This window comes from Perca fluviatilis, chromosome 13, assembly GCF_010015445.1.
Source record: "Perca fluviatilis chromosome 13, GENO_Pfluv_1.0, whole genome shotgun sequence".
NCBI lineage: Eukaryota > Metazoa > Chordata > Actinopteri > Perciformes > Percidae > Perca > Perca fluviatilis.
The window spans coordinates 11,136,412-11,143,684 of NC_053124.1; positions in this window are offsets into that span (position 1 = coordinate 11,136,412).

Consider the following 7,273-nt stretch of genomic DNA (forward strand, 5'->3'; position numbering starts at 1 on the left):
TATATTGGGCTAGTACTTCTGCTTAATTTATACAATTTCAAGTCATATGCTGAAACATCTATGCAATATATTTTTTTAATCTGTTTACTTGATCATTTCTCTCTGCTACTGGAATTAACAGCTTCCTTTTCTAAGTTTATGTTAAAATGTCTAAATTAGTCTACGATATGAGATTATGATTTTCAGTTCATTGCTTCCCAAAACATATCTGGACGGAGGTCCACTGGATTTTACTTTTAGTTTTAACCTGGCAACAAAGGTTGTTCTTATATTTTTAAACGTCACTAATCCCTTGATAATCACTAAATCTAAATTAGTAACAAAATATTTTTTTCTGGTCTTTTGCCTCCACAGGGATTTGGGATAATCAAGCATCTATTACAAACTTAAATCTTATTAAGAGCTTGGAACACTGTGTCGGAATTTACAGTAAGAGATTTTGGTTCTTTTGGTCGCCATAAGCCCCCTACACACATACCAATGCAGACAAGTACATTTTAATTGCTTTATTTACAGTAAATCTACGTTCAATTTGTGCACTGCAAAAAAATCTTTTATCTTTTAAGGGGCCATTACTGCAAATTGGGTAAATGTGACTCACGATTGCCATTATTTGCAGCATGTGAAGTGTATGTGTGTGTGTGTGTGTGTGTGTTTGTGTGTGTGTGCGTGTGTGTGTGTGTGTGTAAAATGTGCGCTGGCCCCAACTCTGGCCCTCCAAAGTGGCTTAGAGTGAATCAGGAGATCAAAGTCGAAGCTGTAGATTAATCCACATAACAGGAGCTTTTCCACTAATAACAGAACATTCTTGTCATTCTGGCTGCCTGGTGCATCAGTGCCACCGAGCCTCTACAGCATATAGCACATCACACCTCCTAGCCGAAGAACGAGTGCCACTCCGCGGCAACAGACTGTCGTTAGCAGCTAACCCAGTAGCACACAGTCTACGGTAAGACAGTACGCACCCTGAGCAGGGCCCCGGGAAATGCGCAAAAAATATTTTTCCCATAGACTTACATGGTGAAAAAGATGTCTGTAAATCATTAGATATATTTTTTGAGCATCACAACCCCCCTTGATCCATTCGGTCCGATAACATTTGAAATGTTGGGTTGCCAGATATACCTGTAAAAATGTAGACCCAGTTTTAAGATTATTGCTGAGCCAAAGGAGAGTGCTGCTTTACAGCGACACCGCGACAGACAGCACAAAGCACACACCCACAGCAGTGAGCAGTAACTGTCGGGGGGGGGCCAGGTGAACGAAACAACACTGATGCTATGCGCTCTAATGTTAGTAGTATCCATAGACTGTAAAAAATAATGGACTAAGCTTCCGTGCCTGAAAAGTGAAGCCAATCCGCAAGTGCTTTAAACCTGCATTCTATCAAACTTCCAGCAGGGGTCGACTCCACTGGTTGCATAATGAAGTCCATTTTTTCTATGTCTATGGGGAAATGATCCTACTTCTCCCTAGATTTATGACCTTTCCACACCGGTAAATCTCCACTGGATGACTCATGTCAGTAGGGTTGACGGAAACTTTCCCTCTTCAGGGTTTAGCTTAGCGCAGCACTATTGCAACAACAAACAACACTGGCTTGGCCACGTCATCCTCTCATGCTCCACCCTCTCGCCAAAAATCGTCACATCTGGCCGGTTGCAAAAAACCAAGATGGCGACGCCTGTAAAAGGTTTCAAAACGGCAGTACAAAAACCAAGTGGTGACGTCACGGATGCTGCATCCACTATTTTTACGTTCTATGGTAGTAACATCATTTTTATAGTAGGGGAGGGGTTATGTTAAAGAGGACTCCTGTGCGTCATCGAGCTATGATTTCAGTGTGCCCAAAAAAACCTGGACACAGCAATGGTGAAAAACTGTTTCAAACGGTCTAACTACACAATTCAGTACTACACAGGTTTCAGTTTTTTCACGTTTTCAACAAGTATTTTCTAACATGTCTAATGTGTTTAGAAAGAAATCATTGATTTTGCTTAACCAAGACATTAACATTACACATAGTCATCTGATCCATTGGTAATATAAAATATTGGGGAGGATATCTATCAAGTCATTATTAATAAGGCCAAAGTCCGGACCAAAGTCCGAGTGAAATCACAAGCCACTGGTATCAAAGGTCGAAGCCAAGTTTCAAGTCTTTATTCATTCTCTCAAGTCCAAAGTAAACAGAATCATTACTTGAGTCTGACAAGTGATATGACTTGAGAACACACCTCTGGCGAGAGGTGAGCCTAATCTTCAAAATGTTTAGAAACCTGTGGTTGAGGACACAGAAGCTCCTACTTTAACCACTTTGAGACCCACGTATTTTCAGCCTAACATCTCCCTGCCGGAAGCAGTGTGCAGCAGCTATTCCCAATCAAACAGAGAAATCATTTTTAATGGTAACGCACAGAGCAGGCCTGTGTTTTGTCTCAGAGAGAAGGCCTCAGTCGTTGCCAGGCAGATGTTTGGGTTGGAACGATGTGCGGTGGAACGCCACCCTTCCATTTGGCTCAGGCTCTGTAGGCTACAGGAATACTGTAGAAAGTACTGAGAAAGCAGGGAACACAACTCCCCTTTCAATAGCATGATAGAGAAATGTTCTTCCTGCACCTGCAAGTCTTTTCTTTTATGAGAGCAACAGAGCAAAAAAAAAAAGACTTGGAGCAATAATCATTTGAGGAATTTAATTTTGCCTTGGCTAAATCACTGAGTCAGTCCTGCCATCAGGGATTTTCATTATGAGCAGGGCCAATGAACCGGGAGAGTGAAGCTGAGTGAAAAACCTGTCTTGTTGAGTAAAATGTAAATGTAGATGAGACTTTAGGTGTGATTGTCATTAAGGGCGCACATTCTTAGACAATGGACATCTATCTGGATTACAACCTAGATAACAATCATATCTCAATAGTCTGGATTACATAAATGCTGCTAAATAAGCAATGACAATGGCTCATATTCAACAATTTTCCAGAGGTTACATAAGACTGCATAATCATTTAACGCTTTAAACTGCAGAGCACCAAGAAGACACTACACTCTAGTCAGGGCTTATCAACTCCAACTGTGGCTAAAACACACATAATACCACTGGAAATGCTGCTGTGTAATTGCAGATTCCTGGTATATTAAGATGCTGGCTGTGAGACATTCTGTAGATTAACCGATTTTCCCCTGTGCACCAGGCAGGCTGGCAGTTCCCTCCCATCATGTCCTGTCTCCCTCTTTAAGTATCAGCTATCTGCTGCCAAAAGACTGACTGGATATTAATAGTAACACTCCCAGATTCTAAACCACATTTGTTTAGGTCAAGGCGCCCAGCCTCCATTAAACAATACAGAGAAACTCAAGCAACTCTGGCAGCGTAAAGAAGAGAAATGAGAGATAAACTAAACAGATATCTGATGTTCTAACTGCTTCAGATGGAAAAGTCGATTGGAAAGGTTAATCATTTAAACTCGGGTGACGGTGAGTGCACTGCACATGCGTCAGCCAGCAACTTGGAACCTCACAGCTGAACGCCAGCCAAGCAGGAGTAAGGGTTGCAGCACGAAGATCAACTGTAAGATCAAGATGCCATTTAACTCTCGACGACCACTTTAAATCAGAGACAACTTATCATTTTGTACTAGATTAGAAGTTACAGCTCTTTTTATGTCAGTTTGCAATCTATACGCAACGTGTTGCCAAAAGTAAGTGTACGTGTTACTCTTCATGTATCCCGTGAGCCAACTGTGTTTATGCTGAAAGAGCTGTGGTGTCACTGTGAGCTTCAGGACTATAAAACAAACCCAGTTAGTTAGTGGGGGTAATGCTTATGGGTAATGCACAGCAAGGGTGTCTCTATGTAAAACAGTGACATCTAGTGCACAGGCCTCAGCAGACATGACAAATAAACAATTTTTTTCATATTTTATTATTTTTCCTGCATTAATAATCTCATACTGCACATAGTATACTAATACAACTCAAATTGCAACCTTTGCAATGTAGCTGAACAGTTTGATTTTACAACAGAGTCATTTCAGAGAGGTCCAGATTATTACTTTGTCCGTGCCCAGCAGGACTTTCCGTTTAAGGTGGCAAGAAAAGGTGAAACATGGAGCGCATGATGTAACATGTAAGACTGTGAGTTTGTCCCGGTCGACTGTGACTGGATGACCAATGCCAAACCCTGAACAGAACATTCCCTTTTAAAAGTCAAGCCTCATTTTTCTCATAATGGAACATTAAATCCAACAGGAAGAGGTGTGTGTGTGTGTGTGTGTGTGTGTGTGTGTGTGTGGTTGTGTGAGAGTGTCTGTTCTGCAGGGCTGTGTCTGAACTTCTAGTATCTCTGGAACTGGCATTCGCCCAAACCCTGACACATCTGTCCAGAATCGGAAGACAAAAAGAGAGGGAGGAGGGGGAAAGAGGGGACAAAAAAATGCAAAAAAAAAAAGGGGGGGTGGGGGGGGGGGGGGGGGGGGGATACTACCTCTGCTCCTGTGATGGTTTGTTTAATATAATAACAATAAAACACTGTACTATCCACAGCTTACAATGCAAGCTGGGGCTGCTAACGTGCGCTCACATCCACAAGTGTTGAGTATCTGTGGTGAACAGGTTAAGTAAACAGTAGCGTTGATAACCCTGAGGTTAACCTGGCCATTGGGATTGGCTTATCTCTTCATGATGGCTTCAAAAAACCCTGGCTGCCAGCCAATAGAAACAGAGTAGGGAACACACTGTCCCAATGAATGGCAAGGAAACATGTCAGTACTTGCTAGACCTCATAGTTTTCCTATTTTAGCTGTGATACTCAAATGTTGGGATACAAATCATCAGAAATGGTTTGAAATAATTAACCAGCAAGTAACCCTTTAGGTAGTCTGGTGTCTCATTTTAAAAATGAGTGAGTGTGGCTTAACTTAACCTCAACAACAATGCACACCACTTACCTGGTGAGGTAATAATATTGGAAAATATAAATATGCTACAGAAAAGAAACAAATACCGCAAGGGTAAATAAAACTGCGCAGGTGTTCTCAGTTATTTGTTCAGACCTTGCTCAAGCTGATTCGGGCAGAGCTACCGGTATGCTGGGTATCATGAGAGGTCACCAAAATCCATGTACTGATAAGAATGATTGTGTTTGTCCGAATTCGTGCAAATTACTGCCATCAAAAATTTCCACAATGTGTGGTGATAGTAGGCACAGCCACTAATAAAGGTGTAAATTGTCCCACCTTATTAGGTGGAACAAAGCTTCCAGGAGATTGATGGAGATGTCAATCTAGCACAATCAAGCAAATTCTGCTGCCTCAAATGGCCAAATATAAAAAAATCTGTTTATTGCAGGCTTAAAATCTCCATCATCATGGTATAAGCTGTCCTTGCTCTACGTAGCTATGTCCCCATCATAGATCTAATGAAATAAAAGAAAAATCTACTGTGGGATTAAGGTATATTCTCAGGTTAGTCTGAGACAGCACTGTGGAGATAGGTCTGTGTGTAAACATAGCCAACAGTAGTGTGGGTTACTTCAGAGCACAGTAGGCGAGAGGGCAGCAGGGGAGCCTTATTGCAACTCCTGTAAATGCATCAGCTGGCCTCAAACTTGAGTAAAAATCTAGTGAAAAGTCATTATTCTGCTGTCCAGGCCTGAGCTGTTTTTATTGGAAGTAAGGTCGTGGTGCAAGCTCTGGTGCTGGTTTAATGAGTGGTGTGTTTCGGCCTGAGAATGCAGGGGAAAGGCCACAATGTCCCTTCAGGAAAAGGTCAAATTTATAACTGTGAGTGTATGTATGTGTGCCTGAAAGTGAACACAACCAAAGCTCGAATCAGAGTACCCACCCTTTATTTGACATGAATTGTTATGAGGACAACTCCTAGTAAACATCATATTATATGGTAAATGAGGATGGTTTTAAAAGGGGCAAACACACAAATTAGTTCCTTGCTGTGAAATAAAATGACCCACCTATCCTTTAATTTGACATCACATATCTCTGTTGCAGGGGAAGCTGGAACTGCACACATTAGTGCATTTGAAGGTGATTTACTGGCAAAGTTAAATTACGAGCTTTTGTGGCGCTACATAGCTCTGGGCAGCCCAGTGTACACTGCCACGTACACGCACATATACACACGAAGCAATTTTGTCAAAGTGAGCCCCTAAATATAGCCATCGCACAGTGTTATTATCACAGCAGGGGTAGTGCACTGTTATCTCTCACCCTTCACTCCCATTGTTTTACTACTCCAGCAGATGACAGCTTCACAAGGGCTGGGGCCCACTTGCTCTGTATATGGCCTGTTATATAAGACATGCACTGAGGCTGGTTAGTTCACTGTATGTTCCAGCAGCAACACTTTATAAATGATTTCATGTCAGGTTTTATGGGCCAACGAAGACTATATCCTCCCACTTTGTGCTACAACACACTCTGGTCTCACATACAGTTCTTTTTATTTGTGTTTATCAAGAATGGAGTTAGCCCTAAAGAGAAGGCTGAAAAAAACAGCATTCCATCAGCGCCTCTGTGATGTCAAAGTGAATGAGCGTGAGAATGGCATGCGTGTGGTTGTATAAATAAAATGCATGAGTGCAGGAAAAAAAAGATCACAGTTAAATACCAAAGACAAACTCAGTCTTCATTAGACTGTAAAAGCAACAGCTGGACTCTGATTGGTGGGGAAAGCCTGGCTTCTTCTTCTCTCTCTCTCTCTCTCTCTCTCTCTCCCTCTTTCTCACACACACACACACACACACACACACACACACACACACACACACACACACACACACACACACACACACACTAACCCCATGGGAACATTGTGTTACTTTCTTCTTTGTTACAGAGCAGCGACATGAAAACGTCCACCAAGGGATTGCTGAGTCACACATTCAAAAAGTGGCCATACTAAACGGCATGATGGGAAGTGATGGTAGAAAGGCAGCGGCCTCATCCAAATGCCTCAAACCCCCTGCTGTGCTGCTGCCTGGCCTTGGACTGCCTGGCAGTCTGGATCAGTGGTTGCAGATAGACACAACAACATGAGACACATACACAAATTAATTCACAAAAGCTATTGTTAACTGCACTGGATGTGTGTACTGACCACTGGCCTGTTTCAGCGTGTCCCAACAACAAAATAACTTACTTTGCTGCTATTTTTGTCACACACACAAAACACAGTCCTCAGGTTGTCCTCTACAGTGTTAACACCCAAACAAACATACTGGTGATTGGGTGGTCAGAGGGATTGGTACATACCAGGA